General features: G+C 42.7%; 1 protein-coding gene across 1 annotated transcript in view; it reads right to left on the minus strand.

The window, feature by feature from the left end:
- Window positions 1–19,611, minus strand: part of LOC123505572 (hematopoietic prostaglandin D synthase-like) — a 72,782-nt gene extending 53,171 nt beyond the window's left edge. The window contains exon 1 of the mRNA XM_045257048.1: window positions 19,491–19,611. The gene's annotated coding sequence lies outside the window, so the exon portion shown is untranslated. The remainder of the gene's footprint in view (window positions 1–19,490) is intronic.
- Between the last annotated feature and the right edge of the window lie 1,795 nt (window positions 19,612–21,406).

The following is a 21,406-nucleotide window of genomic DNA, read 5'->3' on the forward strand; positions in this document are numbered from 1 at the left end:
GCCTCTGCCTCTTCACCGTGTCTGCCATGGTGCTGCCTCGTCTAATTAACTCAGACCGAGACATTTTTGCGGGTTGGGAGATGAACGAGAGGATGGATTCCTTCGCTCGAGGAGATGGATGGAGTGAGGGAGTAGATGAGGAAGATTGCACTTTACCCTTACATCTCTAGTTATAACATAGGCACTTGTTCTCGTTTCAACTAAGGAAGGAAATCTTTATGTTTGCATGTGATGTTAAAAGGAAGGAGTGGATGTAGACATTCTTACCTTTCCTTTACATTATTATATTTAACTTTACTACTTGCTAAATTTTTAAAGATCAAAATGTATAAGATTTACGTAGTAGTGCAATGATCTTTGTATTCGTGTGTTGGACTGTAGTGATGGATGGAGTGCCTTGTCAGAGAAGTCATGCTACCTCATCTAATATTCTTCTTTGGCATTCTCCAGAGCGTCAGGGATTTCCGCCGTGGACGAATCTTCACTCTCTCCAGTTCCTCGGATTCATCGCAATGTGTCACTCCCATTCGTTGCATCTCCTGCGCAAATCCACCACCGCTGCCGTGAACCATTACACAACATTCCTTGCATGTCACTTTTCACTCAGTCTTCCCACTCATGACGCATAGATTAAAGATTACCTCTTTTTCTTTAACAAGCAGAGAGAGAAGACACACACTCACACACACACACACACACACACACACACACACACACACACACACACACACACACACACACACACACACACACACACACACCAACAGCTTCCGACACATGTATGCGTGTGAACCAGGTATGTAGGAAAGGCTGCTTGTTCTCAATGTTGGTTTGTGTTCGTGAGTTTGTTCATTTGGTTTTGACAGGGATGTTGTCGTTGTGGTCGTTGTTATTGTTGAATTGGTCATACGTTTTTTAGTATCTCTTCCATGATATACTGTACATTACTTTTTACTATCACTGTTATCAGAATCCTTGAACTTTTCATTATCATCATTCATCACCACTTCAGTTAACAGACTCCTTTATTTAGCTTTCTTTAACACCTAACCATAGCACCAGCACTAGCCTACTCTTGTGAAATTGGGCAGAACGCGCTGAAAATTCACTTTGGACGTATGCAAGACCTATTATGTGCTGCGTTGGGGTGGTGTGAAATCGGTAGCAAAGACATGTTAAATACTAGCTGAGATGTGGCATGACCCCTCCTTGCTCTGCCCGGGCCCGCCGCCCCACACCAGGCGCCGCCTCCTGCATGTAAAACAACACTTGGCCTCATTGCGTTCCTCATCAAGACTTGTTATTACTGCTTATACTTAAAGGAAGAGGAGGGTCGGCCGCCACCTGGGAGACCTATTACTTGTGTGTGTGTGTGTGTGTGTGTGTGTGTGTGTGTGTGTGTGTGTGTGTGTGTGTGTGTGTGTGTGTGTGTGTGTATGTGTGTGTGTGTTTGTGATGGCCTTTATTAGTGAAGCAAGCATAGCAACAAAGCGGTGAATGAGTGCCGTCCCCACTGAGCCACGCAGTCACCCAACACTCAACAGTCTCACGCCAACACACCCTCACAAAATCACACATTCCTCACTACCTGCACCTTTATTGCCTCCCTCAGAAGCACGCGGCTCAGCTTCAAGATTCAGACCGTTTCGCCAATATGTGTCAGTAGCAGCGACTCGCAACAGTGTTCTCTCGAGTATCACAACAGTGCGCTAGGTTGCTTCCATTTCCCGTCAATCCTTTTCCTCTCATTCAACACATCCTTCTTAATCACAAATTACTCCGTGACATCTAATTTTTCTTCTGCAGCCACTCCAATCATTGTACTGGTGTGAAAATTGCATAATCTATTCTTTTTCTTCTCTCTCGTTCCTGTGAATGCTTGGGAAAAGTTTCAATATATTACTTTTACTACGCTGAATTGTTGTATGTCAGAGTCAAAGGGTTAAAAGAGCTTGTTGGCATCCTTTTATCCACCACGCTGCTACGCTCTCTTGGCGCTACAAAGGGGAATGAATGATGCATGTCACGTGTAAGCGCTGGTATGTGTGCCATGAGGGAGGCCTTGTGTGGTATGCAAATATCTCAGGTTTTACAGACTGGTGCTAGATGGGTTTTTATGTTGTGTGTGGTTATTAATATTGTTAATGGTAGTGGTGGTGGTGGTGGTGGTGCTGGTGGAAATGAAGAAGTTTGTAGTGGTGGTGGGGAAAGGAAAGAGATGTAGTAGTAGTAATGGTAGCAGATACGAAAACTGGTGGTGGTGGTGATGGTGGTGCGGTAATGGATACAACATATTTCAAACAACAGACCTTTAAACCCTAACCTAACCTGTACCTCACGTAACTACGTCACCAACAAAAACAACGGCTAATCTGGCTGCGATGGTGGCGGTGTTAACAATGTTGTTTGGAGACAAACACCCGGAGGGTATTTGTAGATCAGAAGGCGTTGCCACCCTTCCATCACCGCCAGAGGGCCTCGAGACGCGCGCTGATCAGTGGTGCCGGAAAAAAAGACTGAGGTGAGGTGGAAAAATTCTCGAAGGGATTATGGAGGAGAGCCGCGGGAAGAGGCGAGGATGTGTGAATGCCTCCTCGCTCTCCTTGGGCTTTTGCGTCTAATCTCACCGTCCAAATAAACTAAGAGGAATCGTAAATATCTCTCGATTCCTTTACTCCAACATGCAATGCTTCACAATACTTAAAGCACCGTATGAAATCTTAACGAGAACGCAGGGGAGAGAGAAAAACAAAAGGAGGATTAAGGGATTGCATTTTCCAGTTCGTAGTCACTATAAGGTTTAATGTTGGTTGTAGGAGAAAAATGTCTTAGAGAGTAGTGCGACTGAGAAGCGATGCGCTAAATGACAATGAAGGAGTTAATAACACACAGGTGCTCTCAGTATCGATTCACTCATAAATCAGACCTCTCTAATTTCAAGCCAGTCTCTGTTTATGCATATCATCAAGCTTCTTTTTCTCTAACCTCCTCTTTTATAACCACCAGACACTCCTCCCACGAAAACAAGACAGCGTAGCTTTGAGTATAAAAGTATTTGACCCTACTTTTGTCTATCCTCCTCTTCTCCTCAGTTACTACCGAACCAATCACCACAAACCTTGAGCATCTAAACACTTGAAACCGATAAGAACTACACACAAACACTTTATCGATCTCGTATACAAAAAGATCGGTAACCTTTTCGTCGAGGAATAAAAAAAATACATTAATTCTGTCACCAATGATTGAGGTCGAGCCTGTGGTGTTGATTCGTGCGGCGGGGATGGATAAAAGGAGCAGCCTCGGGAACTTCAAAAGACTCTCATTAGGTGGGTGTAGAAAGGAAGAAGAGCGAAGGGAGATAAGAGTTGGGGGGACGGGGATCGAGAAAGAGGGGAAGGTTAGTGAGGAGAGAATAACGCCAGAGGGAAGGAGTGAAAGAGAGGGAGTGTTAGGAGAGAAGCTGGCGATCAAAGATAACTCGTGACGTGGAACAATGGAACAATTATAGTAGGCGATGGTACAGTATGGTACGCTGCCGAGAGAGAGAGAGAGAGAGAGAGAGAGAGAGAGAGAGAGAGAGAGAGAGAAAGTATATTGTATATGGTAAAGAGGTTCAACATTTACATGAATCAAATCTCTCTCTCTCTCTCTCTCTCTCTCTCTCTCTCTCTCTCTCTCTCTCTCTCTCTCATATCCTTATACAATTTTACCATTTCTATTCCCACCCTCCTGCCTCCTCTGCACTTTCCTCCTTTTCTCTCTATCTCCCTTTCCACCCTCCCCTACGCATTTCCTGTCTCCGTCACTCTCTCTCTCTCTCTCTCTCTCTCTCTCTCTCTCTCTCTCTCTCTCTCTCTCTCTCTCTCTCCCTGTCGGTTCGTTCCCTCAGTAACACGACAGTCATGGCAACACAAGCTTCACATTTCACGTAGTATGTAAATTCTTTCAAGGGTCAGTAAAAAAATAGAGATATAAAAACTTACTTCTTTTACAACTACTATTATTACTGCTGCTATTAATATTTTTCCTATGTAAGAGACACTGGCTTAGGGTAGCAAAAAGGTAGAAAAATGGTTCACTAAGATGCCAGTTCCCAGAGAAAGATAAGAAAAGGTTCATCCAGAATTTGATCATAAATGTCTTCATACCTGCTATTACTACTACTACTACTACTACTACTACTACTACTACTACTACTACTACTACTACTACTACCACTACTACTACTACTACTACTGCTACTGCTACTACTACTACTACTACTACTACTACTACTACCACTACCAATAATAATAATGATGGTAATAATAATAATAATAATAATAATAATAATAATAATAATAATAACAACAATAATAACCACTCGGCCGGAATTATCCATCCCTCTACAGTGGATTTAATAATTCTAACATTCCGTCTCGTGACCTTCCTTCCTTCCTTCCTTCCTTCTCCTCCTGCTCCTCCTCCTCCTCCTCCTCTTCCTGCTTCTCCTCCTCTTCCTCACTCTGCATGTTAACAGAATTCTTACTGTCTTAAAAATCTCCCTTCCGATAGCTAGCTCTGATTCCTACCCACTTTTTGTCTTGAAGGAGTTAGAAATGCCACTTGACGCCTTCACCTCCATTACAACACCAGGTTTTTTCCAACACTCTTTCCTTCCTTCTTTCCTTTTAGTGCAATTCTTACCAGACTTGACCTCGATAGGGGAGCAAGTTGAGGGAGCGCGGAGATGTTAATCTGAGAAGGACGCGAAAGTTTGTGAATAGGATGAGGAGTTTGAATCTAAGTAATAACGCTGCACCGGATTGGAAAGAGCAAAAAGGTTGGGCTAGAATGGAGGAAGAAATTGGAGGTAAGGAAAAGGAAAAGAAGGGATGTACGTAGAGGGAAGAGATAAAGGGATCGGGTGAAGGGATGAAGGGCTAGTGCTCTGTAAGGAGGAACAGAAGAAAATAGGGAAGTTGAGAGAGAGAGAGAGAGAGAGAGGTAGATTTTTATAGAAGTTAAATGAAAAATCTGAACGTTATTGAAGGAAAGAATGGAGGAGATGATAGGCAGGTGATGGAGATTGATGGAGGAGGAGGAGGTGGAGGAGGAGGAGGAGGAGGAGGAGGAGGAGGAGGAGGAGGAGGGAAGGGAGAAAAAAAAAGTGAAAGGAAAGGAAGATTGATCAAGTTGGATGGAGAAGAGGGAAAAGCGGAGACTAGAGAGAAAAGTGAGGAGGAGGGAAGTAACATTTCTAGTATGATGAACAAAAAGAAACAGAATCAGTGACGGAGGGAGGAAAAAATCATTGGAGATTAGAGCACGAAGGAATAAAAAAAAAAAGTAATCAGAAAAACGCGCCAATAAATACGGAAGTCAAGAGAAAAAAAAATATGCAGATCTCACTGAAAAAAAATAAATAAATAAAACGAAGCTACGGAATTAGAGAAAGACGAATTTAGTGAACGGAAGAAGAGATCGAAGAAATTAAAGACACACAGAAGAACATTGTGAGAAAGAAATACTGATAAAAGAGGAATAAGATGAAACGAATAGTGAGAGAGAGAGAAGAAGGAACTGAATGGAGGGAGAAAAAGATAAGACGCGAAAAACATAAAAGAGAGGAAAGAAAATTAAAGAAAGAAGGAAGGAGGAATAAAGAGGATAAAGGAAAGAGAGGTAGTGAGAAAGAGACAAGGAAGGGAAGAATGGGATAAAAGGTGCCTTGAAGGAAGGAGGAGATGGGGAGGAAGGAGGGAGGGGTGAGGTAATGGAGGGAAGAAGGGAGGGGAGGGAAGTAGAGGGAGAGGAGGAAGGGGAGGGATAGTGAACAAGTGTCCGGACCGCAGCCTCCCACCCTCTACCGCTCCCTCAAGCCACTAAACTGTCCTCCACCACACAGCCTCCAGTAACCAACCCCACCTCTCTCTCTCTCTCTCTCTCTCTCTCTCTCTCTCTCTCTCTCAATTTAAATCACACTTCGTCCGCGTTTTCTCCAAATGGTTGAGTGCTGAATAAGGTATAGGTTTTGTTTACTACTACTACTACTACTACTACTACTACTACTACTACTACTACTACTACTACTACTACTACTACTACTACTACTACTACTCCTACTCCTACTACTACTACTACTGCTACTGCTACTGTTACTACTTCTATAAGTGTCCGGTATGCGGTGGGTGTTTCTGTGTAATTAGTCTTATTATCAATGTTTCCTTCCTTTCTCGACAGTATCTCTCTCTCTCTCTCTCTCTCTCTCTCTCTCTCTCTCTCTCTCTCTCTCTCTCTCTCTCTCTCTCTCTCTCTCTCTCTCTCTCTCACACACACACACACACACACACACACACACACACACACACACACACACACACACACAGGCAGGCTCTTGGATCTTCTCGTGACCTTGACGAGTAACATAGTAGCAGCGCCGTCTCGCAACTTGTTTCTTCTTCTTATAGTCTTTGTTGAGTGTGGTGTGTATTACATTTGTGTGTTGCTTAGTTGTCTTCAGTGTTGTGTTCTTATTTTGTTATCGGTGTTTCATTTGTTTTCTCCGTAAAGACAAATATTTTACTGGTCTTATTTTTGTCTTTTGGGAGATTGTTTGTACCTGTCTCGGTGGTTTTTTTTTTCTTTTTTTGTTTTTGTTTTAGGTGTCACAAGTCTTTAAAAAGTTATATACTATTGTTTTTATCATTGTTTTATTTCATCTCACGCATGAAGAAAATTTTCAGTCACTCTTTTCTCACATGTAAGTCAACCGTCCGTCTAATCTCAGCATAGTTGTAGTGACGCTTAGTGTGTGTTGTTGACGGTTGGTGCAGCTGGTGTTAATCTGTCAGCCACTTCTGAATGTTAACCTATTAGGGCTACGCTGTCCTGTCCACCTGTCCTGGCTCGTACTTTTGACCAATTCTCTTTATCTGAACGTAATCATGATAGAATTTTGGAAGACCTTCAAAAATGTGTTCATGGTTCTACGCTGTGAGAGTTTGATAAAAATCCTGCATCACTAATATTAACTCCTTCAAATGGTAATATGCATTTTTCCTTGAGATATGTGTACGATTAGACCATTTTATTTACATTAGGAAGAGTCTGTGGAGGTCAGAAGATTAATGGCCACAGTCTTCACTATTCTAATCCCCAACCTGAATTTCTGAAGCTGTATAAAATCACCAAATAGTAAGCAGAATGGTACTGAAGGAGTTAAAATCACCAGCGAGATAATATGGACAGTTCTTTCTGACGTTTGAAAATAATCTTCAAAGAGTAGAGCCTTAATACCACGAGGCACTAAAGGTCCTTGATGCCACACGTGTTGACCCATCGCTCAGGACAACACAGCACATCCACCGGGCCATCCTTCCTGCAGCACACTCGACCCTCCTCACGCCATCAGCCTTAATAGTTCAAGTGTCATCCCCACAATGCCTCCCACTTACCGCAGTTGAGGCGTGCAATTCACCTCGCGTGTGCTGGGAAATCCTTCTCATTGTTGCAGGGAAAATTACTCGCCCAACATTTCCCCTGTTCCTGATTCCCACCATTTGTGTTTCGTTTTCTACACTTATCGTGACTTCCGCGCGACGAGATTAGAGATAGTTTTGTTTAAATATGTGTTCTTCGTTGCTTTGTCTTTGTTGGGTTCTTGGTATTTCAGTATAAGAATTATTTGCTTGAGTGTAATCATCTACACGGGAATAAAACCTCCCTCCCGGAAACCTTGACGGAGGTGCTGCTGGCTGCTGGAAACGATCGCTCTACCTACTTAGTATGCCGCGCCAACCAGCCATCACCACCACCCCCCTCATTACCAAGCCCCTCCTCCTCCCTAACAGTGTCTCAATTTTTCCTTCTCTCGTTATTAATTCATACTTCCCTCAATAAATTATTTTGATAGCCTTATCTGTATCTGTTTGTGTTGTCATTTACCGCATTCAGAGGAGCGGTAACGTGAGCACTGAGGTTTAAGAAGGCGTCAGGTGTAACGCTCACTCGTCATTCACACAAGAGACAGCAAACACACGGTAAACATTTGGTGGCGGCTCGCTGAACAGGAAACCTCTATCAGGGTTTCCTGTCCGCTGCTCGATTACACGTCAATTTGCTGTGAGCGTTGCTGTGGCAGTGTGAAGCAATGGAGAGCTGAACCAATGTTTTTTTTTTTTTTTTTTTCATGAAAGAGATGAATCTGGTCAAAGGAAAACAAAAGAAAAAAAAAGGCTTGCTGTGATATTAAACTTGTCATCGAAGGCGATCTCTCTGCAGATTATAAGCGTCCTTTTCAATAATTTTTCTTTCACTTATTTATTTATTATTAGGTGTGTATTTACTCATTCCTCCATTTATCCTATGTATTTTACCTTATTACTATTTCTTATCACTATTTTTTTTTTTTTGTGCTGCGTTATTGACCTTCGGCACTTCTAGAAAATCTCTCTGGTCCTCCTTGAAGCTCCAGTACCCCTCCTTAGTACCCTCCGCGACGTGGGAGCGTGCTGACGTGAGCAGAGGAAGGAGTTTCTATTAACCCTCAGCCACCACCAAGCCTGCAGACGCCGCTCTTATAGAAATTGGTCAATCCTTCTATGCTGAGACCTGCTCCTTTCCCTTCCTCCGTGTCTTTACTTCCCGCTCCTTGCTTCAGGCTTCCTCGGTGTGCATGAAGATGTCAATCGTTCTCTTGTCAACAGAGTTGATTATTTGAATGACGCGCTTCAAGTCATTAATTTCTTATCTGTTTATAATCGCAATACCAATATGATAAGATACAAAATCTCTCTCTCTCTCTCTCTCTCTCTCTCTCTCTCTCTCTCTCTCTCTCTCTCTCCCTCAAGAATTGATAAGATACAAGAATTAAGAATTAAGGAAATATCTCCATGATAAGACATAAAGTGACTATGTACGTACAAAAAAGCTTTTATCTGATCCAAAACACAACACTTTCCCTTGAGGTCTCGTTGGTATTCGAAGGTCAAGGGAAATGTCAAGAAGTAATAATTGAGTGGGAGATAGCGTCCGCAGACCATTGAGCGTAAGACGGACCTGCAAGAGAGAGGAAGTGGTTTGTTCGAGTAACCTTCAGTGCTTTCTTCTCGCATCTCGACTACTTTCACAGGCTACAGAGATCAATAGTGACGTTTTCATGGGTGTTTTGTTTCAGTGCTTGATAAATTATTGTTCCTTGACTGTTCAGCGCTTTCTTCTCACATCACGCCTATTTTCAGAGGTTACAGAGACGAATAGGGTGTTTTTTTTTTTTTTTCGTGTTGGCAATGAATAATGCTTGTTAAACTATAACTCCTTAATTCTTCAACGCTTTCTTCTTTTATATTCAAAGGCTACAGGTTTCCACGAGTGTTTTTCGTGTTGGTAGTGTTCTTCAATTTTATTTTCAAAAGCTACAGGTTTTCGAAAATAGTTTTTTAATTGTTTGTGTTTTTTTCTTTTATTTTCAATGGCTACATATTTTCAAGGGTGTTTTTTTCTTCTTATTGTTAATGATCTTTTTTTTTTACTTTTAAAGGCTACAGGTTTTCAAGAATTTTTATATTGGTAGTATCCTTTTCTTTTGTTTTTAAAGGCTACAGGTTTTTCGACTTTTTTTCTCTTGGTAGTGCAAAGAGCTTGTTAAACTATCCAGCATCGTTTCCTTCTCTGTTGACAATATAATTTCCTTCTTAGATTCCTTCACTCTTCAGCGCTTTCTTTTTCTTCCACCACGACTGATTTTAAAGGGCGCAAAGTTTATAAGATTTCCACGAGTGTGTTTTTTTTTTTCCTATCCGCAATGTGTATCGCTTGTTAAACTCTCTCTGGGATCGAGAAAAACACTTGAAAATGGCCAATAACTTCCACTAGAACCTCTTAGAAGTTGACCTGAATACAGAATACAGACCAGTGAACGACGCAAGAGGGGATTTAAGAGGTCTCATATTGTATTCCTTTATCTGGTCTATTTTTTTTTTTCTCTCTCTCATATCCTGGTCTCGTCTCTCCTCTCTAACGGCTCGTCTTCCGCTCATTCTCTCTTTTTTTCGTTTCACTCTCATTCCTTGTCATTGTGCGTTCCTTGCATTGTTTTTTTTTTTTCTAGTTGCTTAGTTACTTGTATGGGGAGTTTTTTGCGTCTCTCTCTCTCTCTCTCTCTCTCTCTCTCTCTCTCTCTCATTGCGGTAAGTGTTTTCTTTTTGCTTTTATTCCATTTCTATTGTACTTATGACGAAGACTTACTCTCTTCTGTAATGACGTCACGCGGAAATCGACCACAATATTTTGAAGAAGGCGGGGAAGAAGGGCGAGAGGTAGAGAGAGAGAGAGAGAGAGAGAGAGAGAGAGAGAGAGAGAGAGAGAGAGAGAGAGAGAGAGAGAGAGAGAGAGAGAGAGAGAGAGAGAGAGAGGCGGGTGTTGAGTTGAAAAATAAACACGCAAGAAGAAGGAAGACACATGAAAGGAGGACTCTGGGACTGATAAAGGCGAACTGAGTGAAGATTTTCCGAACTGCCGTCACAGCACATCACATCATAGCGTCTTTGATTAATCCTCTTGACGTGCTGCACAGAGAGAGAGAGAGAGAGAGAGAGAGAGAGAGAGAGAGAGAGAGAGAGAGAGAGAGAGAGAGAGAGAGAGGACGTAAACAGACAGACAGAACTAGAGGGTTTGAAAATAAGATGGAGAGGATTCAATTATGATACAGTAAAGTGAATGTTTGTTCGTTTGTTCTGTGTCTCCATTTCAAGAAAGTTTCAAGGACGCACTTCATAACAGACACATTGGCAGGCATTGTGGAGGAACTTTGGCGAGAGATCCTTGGGGCGAGAAGCGTGGGAGATCCGCACTGGTGTTATTGATATGCAGAAGATAGAGCATTGTTACATAAATCCTCTTATTCTAAATTCACGTCTGTTTTCCTCGCTCAGTCTGGCAGTGCATTTTAAGTTCAGACAAGATAAGGGGGAGGGTTGTGTACTGTAGATTTCCAGCTGGCAATACTTGTTTCATATATCGCCAATCAAAATATTAGTTACGTCACTGCCTTCCCTGCCACTCATGCGAATTTTCAAGGAGTGTTTTAGATTTCTTCGTCCCTGCCTCTGATCACCACTCTCTCTCTCTCTCTCTCTCTCTCTCTCTCTCTCTCTCTTGAACTGCCAAACACCAGCAAATAACAAAAACAGGATTAACACCGATCCATATGCATTAAATTATTGTCATGAGCATTACACGGCGCCTCAGTTTGTGTGTGTCTGTCATGAAGCGTCAGTCGTCCCTAGCCCTCAACCCCCCCGCCCCCAGCCCGCGTCGTGCATGGCTGGCGGCCGCGGCGGGATCCCAGACGATAATCAGTAGCCACATGACTGTCGTTTTCTATTCGTGATTAAATTACTTGTGTGTTCATTACGTTGCTTCAGGCTAAGTTCATTCACAGCTGTGGCGAGTCTCTGGTATCCATGGCGGGGTGATTTCATTAAGTGTTTTTATTTATTCTTTTGACGTGCATATGACGTGTGTTAGCTTCAGCGGCGACCTTCTTGTGTGTGTGTGTGTGTGTGTGTGTGTGTGTGTGTGTGTGTGTGTGTGTGTGTGTGTGTGTGTGTGTTTTAAAAAGGAGTTTCAAGGCATGAGATACATTTTGCAGCAGTAAAAGGGCCAAACGTCGGGGGTTGCAAAAGTTATGGTTTCAAGTCCTCTGTAAGATCAGGTATTCTTGACTCCCAGCTGTGAATCAAGTCTGAGATTGCCATCTTTACTGACAGCCACTTTTCTTTCCATCGCCGTGATAGTTTAATGGAAAGAAATCTTGTGTTTAAGTGGAGAATGTTTTTTAGGTACCATTAAATTCATTTTTTTTTTTTTTTTTTTTTTATGTACTTCGTCATGGAGAAGGTCACTTAACCCCCTCAGTACTATGACGCATTTCCATATTCATTCTGCTTACTGCTTGGTGATTTTACACAGCTTCAGAAACTTATGTGGGAAATTAAAATAGTAAAGACTGGCCATTAAATTTTTGATCTCCATAGACCCTTCCTAATGTCAATAAAATGGTCTAATCATACACAAGTGTCTTGATAAAAATGTGACCCAGTATTGAAGGAGTTAAGAGACATTACCTGGTAACCGCTGAATGCGAATTAAGCGAAATCAATTTGCATATGTACGTCATAATTATAATTTGTCTATTAATGTTACAGGATGACATTCAATTACCTAATGGTTGTTTTTACTCTAACTCGAGTTTTCACAAGGATTGGTTCATTATAACTATTCAGAATATTTGGGCTTGTCTATTAATACCCTCGGCCTTCAAATCACACAAACTTCAACTCTTGTACTCTCTCATCTATGAATTTAGTCTTATTGTTGAAAAAGACCTCTGTTCTGAATATTAGATTTTACCCATTGCCTCATCCAGGCCTTCAGATCACTCTCGTCTTTTTTAGCCTCGTGAAGATCTCTATTCTTCGCTCGTGGTACTAGTTTACATTACACGCACCACACATCGTTAGGGACAAAGATGGTGTATAAAGTTTCCTTTGCTGCAGGTGGCGGAGCAGAGTGGCGCCTGATGTTGTTAGGAGTCTCGATAGTAGTCTTGTTTGTACAGTGGACACGATTGTGGCTCTTTGAATTAGTTACATGAATTTGAGCTTGTTAATTTGTATACGCTTTAACATGAACACGTGCACATAATATAGAGACACGCACTCACATAAACACACTCACATTTTTTCCTCCTCTTCCTCCTCTCCCTCCGCCTCCTCCTTTTCCTCCATGACATTGCCACTGCCAAGCCCTCCGCCCACTCGCCCACTACTCGCTTATTCCCTCACACCGTGCAATCAGCAGCCAACACCTTCCCCTCCTCCCCTTCATAATAATTGCACGTGACCTAATACTTGCGGTGCACATCAGATATGCAAGGCAGTAAGATATTTCTATGATATTCACGAGACACGCGTCAGGAGAAAGAAAAAATAGGAAAAAATATGATTGCATTTATTTTCCGGCTAATCATTATGTGGGGTGTAGGGGGAAGAAGGGAGGAAAGGGCAAAGGGGTGACTGGGTGACCTGGCTGATCTGATCCCTAATCCTCTGAAATCATGGACTAAAAATGCACGAGACCACCACCGCAGTTTTACTTGCGTAGGTCATGGCATGTGTGTGTGTGTGTGTGTGTGTGTGTGTGTGTGTGTGTGTGTGTGTGTGTGTGTGTGTGTGTGTGTGTGTGTGTGTGTGTGTGTGTGTGTGTGTGTGTGTGTTTTAAAAAGGACTTTCAAGGCATGAGATACATTTTGCAGCAGTAAAAGGGCCAAACGTCGGGGATTGCAAAGGTTATGGTTTCAAGTCCTCTGTAAGATCAGGTATTCTTGACTCCCAGCTGTGAATCAAGTCTGAGATTGCCATCTTTACTGACAGCCACTTTTCTTTCCATTGCCGTGATAGTTAAATGGAAAGAATTCTTGTGTTTAAGTGGAGAATGTTTTTTAGGTAGCATTAAATTCTGGGGGTTTTTTTTTATGTAATTCGTCATGGAGAAGGTCACTTAACCCCCTCAGTACTATGACGCATTTCCATATTCATTCTGCTTACTGCTTGGTGATTTTACACAGCTTCAGAAACTTATGTGGGGAATTAAAATAATAAAGACTGGCCATTAAATTTTTGATCTCCATAGACCCTTCCTAATGTCAATAAAATGGTCTAATCTTGATAAAAATGTGACCCAGTATTGAAGGAGTTAAGAGACATTACCTGGTAACCGCTGAATGCGAATTAAGCGAAATCAATTTGCATATGTACGTCATAATTATAATTTGTCTATTAATGTTACAGGATGACATTCAATTACCTAATGGTTGTTTTTACTCTAACTCGAGTTTTCACAAGGATTGGTTCATTATAACTATTCAGAATATTTGGGCTTGTCTATTAATACCCTCGGCCTTCAAATCACACAAACTTCAACTCTTGTACTCTCTCATCTATGAATTTAACCTTATTGTTGAAAAAGACCTCTGTTCTGAATATTAGATTTTACCCATTGCCTCATCCAGGCCTTCAGATCACTCTCGTCTTTTTTAGCCTCGTGAAGATCTCTATTCTTCGCTCGTGGTACTAGTTTACATTACACGCACCACACATCGTTAGGGACAAAGATGGTGTGTAAAGTTTCCTTTGCTGCAGGTGGCGGAGCAGAGTGGCGCCTGATGTTGTTAGGAGTCTCGATAGTAGTCTTGTTTGTACAGTGGACACGATTGTGGCTCTTTGAATTAGTTACATGAATTTGAGCTTGTTAATTTGTATACGCTTTAACATGAACACGTGCACATAATATAGAGACACGCACTCACATAAACACACTCACATTTTTTCCTCCTCTTCCTCCTCTCCCTCCGCCTCCTCCTTTTCCTCCATGACATTGCCACTGCCAAGCCCTCCGCCCACTCGCCCACTACTCGCTTATTCCCTCACACCGTGCAATCAGCAGCCAACACCTTCCCCTCCTTCTCGCCTTCATAATAATTGCACGCGACCTAATACTTGCGGTGCACATCAGATATGCAAGGCAGTAAGATATTTCTATGATATTCACGAGACACGCGTCAGGAGAAAGAAAAAATAAGAAAAAATATGATTGCATTTATTTTCCGGCTAATCATTATGTGGGGTGTGGGGGGAAGAAGGGAGGAAAGGGCAAAGGGGTGACTGGGTGACCTGGCTGATCTGATCCCTAATCCTCTGAAATCATGGACTAAAAATGCACGAGACCACCACCGCAGTTTTACTTGCGTAGGTCATGGCATGTGTGTGTGTGTGTGTGTGTGTGTGTGTGTGTGTGTGTGTGTGTGTGTGTGTGTGTGTGTGTGTGTGTGTGTGTGTGTGTGTGTGTGAGCCAATAAGGAAGGAATCTGGCTCGCTCTCTTTCTTTCTTTCTTTCTTTCTTTCTTTTTTTCTTACTTTCTCTCTCTCTCTCTCTCTCTCTCTCTCTCTCTCTCTCTCTCTCTCTCTCTCTCTCTCTCTCTCTCTCTCTCTCTCTCTCTCTCTCTCTCTGATTTCATTGATCTTATCTACGTTTTTAATCTATTTTCATCTTATATATTCATTTCGTTCACCACTGATAAATAATTAAGCAACCTAAGGAAAATGGTGCTCTAGACACTCCAGCTCTGATTGCCTTGAGAGTCGAGTGTGGCGGGAAACTTTCAACAAATGACTGAGAGATAAGCAGTACCACCACCACCACACCGCCACCACCTATTTGACTCTCCAGCCACGATTCTGGTGGTTTTCTCCTACCCCAGCAAAATTTTGTTTCTAAAAAGCTGTCAGAAATGTCTCACTTTCATCGAGGTGACACTTTCCTACTTCAGAAAAAAAACTTACTCGCTTATGTGTGTGTGTGTGTGTGTGTGTGTGTGTGTGTGTGTGTGTGTGTGTGTGTGAGGGACCAGATAAGGGTCTATCTCATATCCTGGCTACGCCCACAAAAGGCTTCCTTACACGGTGCTTTTCATAAGATTCTCACCGTCCCTCTCCCTCCACCCCGTCACTGCTTTCATTCATACCGTACTCTACCAATAAATTTCATCTCCACTCTATTTACCTGCTGATGTCCTACCAAATTCTATCCTTCTCCTGTTTACCAGAATTTCACGGAGAACTAATTATAAAGTAAAGAATGGGCCGCCAAAATACATCCCTGTGATTAGTGACTGTTGAATTCCTTACCCCAAGACACACGATACAATGTAACCCCAAGCTACTACGGTCTACCTCCCTCAGCCTCCCGCCCTTACTCTCCCCCGGACACTCGTTTACGACCCAGCCCCGAGGAAAGATGAGTGGTACAGTGGGTTCTGTCCCGGCCACCCCGACCCAAGGACCCTATTATGAAACACTTCTGCGTAGCATCTCCAGTATTTTCAAATGACTTTAGTTGAAATTACACGAGTTTTTAAGGGCATTTTTATGGTTTGAATAAAAAATTACCAGGTTTTCTACATTACTTACTGGAAAACACACTTAAAAAATCGTCTAATCATCCGTGTGGCCTTTTCAAATAATCGTGGTGAGAGAGCAAAGTGTTTCTGAGTACGGGTTGACACGATTATACTCTTATTACTGGAATCATGAGGTCATTTTTTAAACATCCCACGAAGCTCCACGAAATTTATCAAAAGATGCAGTTGATGGCAGCAGTAAGGCGGAGAAACATTGAAAAGTATGCTGCCAAAGATACAAAGCCATTATAGGGTTTCCCAATTCCACGAGGCAAAGACTAAACGTGTAAGTAATCTTCTAACTTAATTGCAGTCCACGGGAGAGTGAATGGAGGGCATTAGTGTTAACTGGTGCACGTCACTGCCATTCATCACCCGAGCCTCTGTAATACTTCCCGTAGCTTCCCTCTCTTCCCACGCCTCTCATCACCAACGCCCATCGTGTTCATGTCCTCCTCGCCCCTCACGCTGCACATACAAACAACGAATAGGATGTTATGGCAGTACAACAATAACAACTACACTCAACTCACAAAACAAACTAAGTAAGTAAAAAAAAAGAATAGGAAAAATAAAACATCCATCCATCGTGACTCATTCCTAGTAGTGGCAGTGTTTGAGGACGAAGTGAACGTTGCATCATTTTTTTGTTTTCCCGGACGTGGATCCCCAAGCCTTTCTAAAAGTTCTGATAACTACACCTAGTGACGCAGACAACGTTGAGTCACCTGGCGGAGTGAGTGGCGACCTCTTCCCTCCCGCCCTCCCTCCTTGCTCCCTTTCTCTCTTTCCTTGACTCTGTGCGTCCGTGGCTCACCTTCAAATGCACGTGTGTAAAAAGAGAGAGAGAGAGAGAGAGAGAGAGAGAGAGATAATAGATAAACAAATATATAAAAAAAGGATGGTATAAAACAACAACTTAGAAGTAAACAAGAGAGAAACAAATTAACACAAAAAGTAAGAAAAAAACAAATAAAGAGACAAGAAGACAGCTTGATAAATTTCAAGACATATGTCCCTATTCTTTGGCTAATCCTATCGGCTCTTTAAGAAGACTGGCAACTGAGTGGGCCTTTTTTCTCTATATTTTTCTTGCGTTTGACCAGTCCTCCTCTCTTACATAAAAAAGTAGAATGAATAAAAAAATTTAAAAAAAAAAACAAGTAGGATGAAAGGACAGAACGAACAAAGAAAAACTCAATGGGAAAAAAGAAAGAGAAAGAATTCACATACAGCGAGTTGGTTGGAACAGGCACGGAAGGAAGCCATTGTGTAGAATAAAGAGGGAACAGAAATGCACAAAATGGTGTTAGGTCACTGAGATAAATAACACAAACCTCGTAGCGTTCTGAAACTGCTTGAGCTTTCGTCATACGTATTTCCTCAGCTCACAAATATAGGTCAGGTTGTCATGAGTAGTTTTCTTTCCTAGTCAGTGTAAAGTCTTGTCAAACTCACTAGAATCATGAAAGCGCCATTGAAAACTGTAACAACTTCCATTAGAGCCTGACATTTGTAAAGATGCTAGACAGAGACATGTGTACAATACAAATGTAAGAACGTTAAGGAAATAAATGAAGCTGCAGGAAGGCATCAGAACTTCATGTGGCAGTCCCTTTTTTAAACTAGTTGGGAGGTAGCGGGAAAGGATGCTGAGAGGGACAGACAGAAAGAAGGGCATTGCAACAGCTTGAGGGACTAGATGAGAGAGAGAGAGAGAGAGAGAGAGAGAGAGAGAGAGAGAGAGAGAGAGAGAGAGAGGAAAATGAAAATATTTCGAAATCGTAAATTTTCTTCAAGCACGGAGAGAGAAAGAAATGAGGACAATGAGACAAGAAAAAAGAAACAAAGATACTGAGAGAAAATAACACTGAAAGTTAGAGAGAGAGAGAGAGAGAGAGAGAGAGAGAGAGAGAGAGAGAGAGAGAGAGAGAGAGAGAGAGAGAAATTATGACAACCACAATGAGATGAAGAGAAACGAAGACACGGTAAGAGAATAAGGATAGACGCAAATGAATAGGCAAGACTTCGATCTGCTACACACACACACACACACACACACACACACACACACACACACACACACACACACACACACACAGCGTTTTCTATTGATTAACCCACTGGTATGCTAGGAACCCGCTTCTCTCCTGTGGCCCTGACGGCTGCAATAGTGGTGGTGGCGGCGATGGTGGTAGTGGTGGTGGTGGTGTTTCAAGGACGCGAAGTACTTTCAACTACTCATGAATGGACAACAGACGGACTCTTCTCAGTTACGTTACCACAGGCTCTGATTTCTTTTTCCACCGAGTGTCACGTGCTTCCATTGACCACCACCTGTCCGCCGCCCCCAGCCTGACCTTCACCTGGCCCCGCTTCTCGCCTCGCCGGGACGCAGTAGCAGTGGTGGTGGCGGCGATGGTGGTGGTAGCAGAATTCATTGCCAAGGACACGACACAAGTAACGGTACGAGGATTGCCCACCGCTCCCGAAGACCCCATGTGTGTGTGTTTGAGAGAGAGAGAGAGAGAGAGAGAGAGAGAGAGAGAGAGAGAGAGAGAGAGAGAGAGAGAGAGAGAGGGAGGAGAGCACTACGTTTTTCCAAGTTAAGATGAAGTGTGTAAAATGTTAACCTAATAAATTAAGTTTACTTATAGTTTAATGAATTATTTTATCTCTCTCTCTCTCTCTCTCTCTCTCTCTCTCTCTCTCTCTCTCTCTCTCTCTCTCTCTCCGCAGATCTGTTATCAGGCCTCCCTTCTTCCGTCGCGTCATTCCCACTTGTCCGTGTGTCTGCCCCATCACGCCGCTTTCCCGCCCCCTTAACCATCCCCCTCCGTCTGCCACTCCCTCAGAATGCATCACCTCACGCCGGCCTGTCACCTATATTTATTTGTCTCCACGCCCGCCACCAATTCCTCTCATTAAAGATGTAGGCGCAAGTCCTCTCCACGTGTCCCAGTAACACACACACACACACACACACAAACGTCGCTGACCCTCCACACTTCTCGAGATGACTCCCTCTATCTCTTCCTTCCATCCTTAAGTCCTTCCCTCCATCCTTCTCCATTCAATACAAGGGCTCTTCACTGATTCGCTTCTAATTGGAACATACGAAGCCTTCTGCAATAGAATCCACTGAGACAATAATTATGTAACATGTTTCCTTTTCCTGAACGCGCGCGTGTGTGTGTAGGGGCCGGATACGGTTGTGCCATACGCTGTGGACACTGATAAACACAGCAGGGAAGCAACAAACACACTACTGACGGCGCGTGTGTCAAGCCAAATAGCAAAGACTCGTCATGTGATACTCAGCGAAAGGTTTTTTGGCGCGGGGCATTAAAAACAGACACATTTTGGTAGTGTTTACTTGCCTCTATTCTCTCCGCCTTGTTTCCTTGCTAGTGCCAAGTTCCCCATAGCTATTGCCAGGCGACACGTGGTAAAGTTTGTGTATGAGAAACAGTTGTGCTGGTCTTACCTTTGAGTAGCCAAGGGAGAGAAGGAGGAGGAAGGCGGTGGAGAGCGTGAACTTTGAAACAGAGGATAAAGTTACAGCACGGCAAGTGACGAGTAGCTTACCACGGCCCAGGACATCACCCGGCCCGCGAAATTGGGGGAAGTGTCGTACCGCGCAGACACTTCGGTAAAACTAATAACACCAACCTTTCCTTTTCACTCCATCTACCTGTATACGCTTATACCAACGTACTCTTGAATCCAGTACCGTTTATCTTTACAGTTGTAGTCATCTTCAGCAAGAAAGATGAATGAATAAGACTTAAATCGTACGTCTGGCAATTTGGCCGTGTTTCTTGGTGGCACCATTATGAGTTTTGAAATAAACACAAACCTTCCCATATTACTAACATTCCTCGCTACTTACGAACCTCAGCGTCATCTGTGTCATGATGAGGAGCACGTGAAGGAAGGGTGACACCTGTGAACCGCACACCTGCTGGAGGAGGAGGAAAATAGGAGGAAGAGGAGGAGGAGGAGGAGGAGGCGTGGCAGAGAAGACTTATAGGCCTTTGTTGGCTATTAGGAATGCGACAATAACTCCTTTCTCTTGCACCTAAGGGACTTACTAATTGAGAGAGAGAGAGAGAGAGAGAGAGAGAGAGAGAGAGAGAGAGAGAGAGAGAGAGAGAGAGCAGAACACCTATAGTAATTAACATTATACATTACCAAGTCTTACAATAGAAATCTGGTTCCAGGTGGTGTACCTTCAAGGTGCTTCCTGAATACCAGATCACATCACACCTGAGATCCGTGTCTTACTTGGCAGAATCCCGCAAATGTAACGGCCATATGATTCAATGTTTGTGTTTATCCATTTTTGTCTTTTTTTTATCTATTGTATCTATTTTTTTTACTTATTTATTTATTCATTTGTTCTTTTCTATTTATTCACTTTTTCTTTCTTTCTTTCTTTCTCTTTCTTTCTTTCTTTCTTTCTTTCTTTCCTTTCTTTGTTTACTTATTCATACATTCACTCATGTATTTACTCTGTAGCAGCTTCTGAGAGACTGATCGCAAAGACAAAGCAAGATTGTTGTAAGAATAGAATACAGGAAAAAAAAACGGCTATTGTAATCCACGTTTTATGTAACAGTATCTCTGGCCAATGAAAACAAGAAAATATGACCACTGAGGTGCTAATCCCGAACCAAGAAGCAGGTGAAACGTCTTGAAACTGCTTCTTTTTTTCTTCATATAACAATTTCATGATATATTCTTAGTGCCATCTCTAATCACCAGCCATGTCGTGAAGCTCGCTTGGCTTTAAATCCTCACTGCAAATCACGAAACGCTATTCGCATCTCGCAGCATTCGTGTTTATTCTTCCTGGGATCGATTTGGTGGCGCAGTTCGGCGTGCTGGAAGGATTTAGGATTTGGCCGCTTTTAGGTACACTGTCTGCTGGCGTTGACCTGCACCTCTGCTCTCTTTACTTCGTTTTGTAGATAGATGGGTAGATAGGTAGATGGGTGAGTAGGTGGGTGGATAGATAGATAAGGAGAGAGAGAGAGAGAGAGAGAGAGAGAGAGAGAGAGAGAGAGAGAGAGAGAGAGAGAGAGAGATAAACAGGTAGACCTCATCTGAACATCAAGGCAAACACACACACACACACACACACACACACACACACACACACACACACACACACACACACACACACACACACACACACACACACACATCACCCAATTACAATAAAACCTCACAGATAATTACTTCCCTAAGGAAAAAAAAGACAACACACGCCTTGAGGTCCACACAAGGCGGTCTGCATCTCCTTCCTGGACCACACAGACAGAGTTAATATGATAATGACACCCTCTCCTCCCCTCTCCACTTCTCTCCCCTGCTCTCTTCAGGCTAATTGTCGTTCGG

The sequence above is a fragment of the Portunus trituberculatus genome, chromosome 18, assembly GCF_017591435.1.
Source record: "Portunus trituberculatus isolate SZX2019 chromosome 18, ASM1759143v1, whole genome shotgun sequence".
Lineage (NCBI taxonomy): Eukaryota > Metazoa > Arthropoda > Malacostraca > Decapoda > Portunidae > Portunus > Portunus trituberculatus.